The sequence below is a fragment of the Aptenodytes forsteri genome, unplaced genomic scaffold (genome assembly GCF_000699145.1).
Source record: "Aptenodytes forsteri isolate BGI_AS27 unplaced genomic scaffold, ASM69914v1 Scaffold193, whole genome shotgun sequence".
NCBI lineage: Eukaryota > Metazoa > Chordata > Aves > Sphenisciformes > Spheniscidae > Aptenodytes > Aptenodytes forsteri.
This window is the reverse complement of record NW_008795405.1, coordinates 11,361,039-11,362,610: the sequence shown is the minus strand read 5'-3', so window position 1 is coordinate 11,362,610 and position 1,572 is coordinate 11,361,039. Positions and strand designations below refer to the sequence as shown.

General features: G+C 41.0%; 1 pseudogene across 1 annotated transcript; it reads right to left on the bottom strand.

The window, feature by feature from the left end:
• Nucleotides 1–192: 192 nt before the first annotated feature.
• On the bottom strand, nt 193–1,346 carry LOC103900302 (annotated as a pseudogene). The gene has a single exon (XR_657665.2). The product of XR_657665.2 is annotated as a cathepsin L1 pseudogene (transcript).
• Nucleotides 1,347–1,572: the final 226 nt, after the last annotated feature.

The window sequence follows — 1,572 nt, the reverse complement described above, 5'->3', positions numbered from 1 at the left end:
AATGTTTCCAGGGATGGGGCATCCACCACCTCTCTGGGCAACCTGTCCCAGTGCTTCACCACCCTCAGCGTAAAAAATCTCTTCCTTATATCTAGTCTAAATCTACCCTCTTTTAGTTTAAAGCCATTCCCCCTTGTCCTGTCACAACAGGCCCTGCTAAAAAGTTTGCCCCCATCTTTTTTATAAGCATCCCTTTTTTTTTCTCTCTCTTTCTGTACACACTGGAATTTAAGTATTTATTTAGAAAATAAACTTTTGGGCACACTGCAATTTAAAAAAAAGGAAAAAATATAAAGAAGAATCTATTAGATTAAGCAGTCAAAAGCCAGCAATATTACAAGCTGTTTACATACCAACATTTACATTAATTTAAAACAAGTGGCATGTCACCAACATGTAAAACATACTTCAAAAGTTTAAAAAAAATCAAGTTGACTTTTGAAAGATACAAGTCTACCACATGTGTGAACATGGGTTTGGTCATTCAGTTTAAATCCCCTCTTGCACTGAAATGTTCAGTCTTCAAATTATACAAGTGGATAGCTAGCAGCTGTTGCTATTCCACAGTGGTTCTTCCTGTCCTTGGCCATGTAGATATATCCTTTGTCACCCCAATTCTCACCCCAGCTGTTCTTAACAATCCAGTATTTCTTCCCATCTACATCTTCCCCCTCAAAGCCATAACCTACAAGCAGAACACCATGGTCCAGGTCTTCACTGCTGCAGTCTGGTTCATAGTAGATACCTGACTGATAGAACTGGAATGAAGAGTGGCCTGCATCAATAGCAACAGACACTGGACCCACAGCTGCTACTGCTTTCATGAGAGTTCTTTCATGTCCTTGAGGGATGTCAACAAAGCCAGTGTCATTAGCAGCATTGTACTCTGCCTTGTAGTGACAGTCTTCATCTATTCCCCCATTACCCTGCACATACTGGAAAGCCTGGTCCATGAGACCACCGTTGCAGCTTTGATTCCCTTCAGGGTGAGAGCAGTCCACCAGATTCTGTTCACTCAGCGACACAAGTTTGCCAGTTTTGCTGAAGTGCTGCCCTTCAAGAGCTCCTGTTGTGCTGAAAGCCCAGCAAGAGCCACGCTGACCCTGGTCTTTAACTAGAGTTACATATCCCTTCTGTCTCCAGTCTGCTGATCGTGGCGCTTCCAGGAAGCTGGGCTCAAGAAACTGGGATCCTCTGTACTTCCTTTCTGACTTCTTGTGTATATAGCCATTCATCAGCTGTCTGAACTCCTCAGTTGTCATGTCACCAAACTGATTCATTCCCAACTTGTAGCTGTTGAGAAAGACGTTTGTGCCAACTTTCAAGTATTCATATGCATCAGTCATTCCTCTTGAGATAGGAGAGGGCTTTTGTTACTGATTTAGGGCTTTGTACTTAAAAGTTTTTATAAGCCAGCGCTAGGGATATTAAAAACAGGTGTATTTTTTAGCACATGGGACCGAAAAGTTGAGGTATATGGCTGAAAGCAAAAAATAAAAGAAACCGTAGAATGTAAATAAATACTTGTTGAGAAAAAAAAGAAAAAGAAAAAAAAGAAAAAAAAAAAACCCA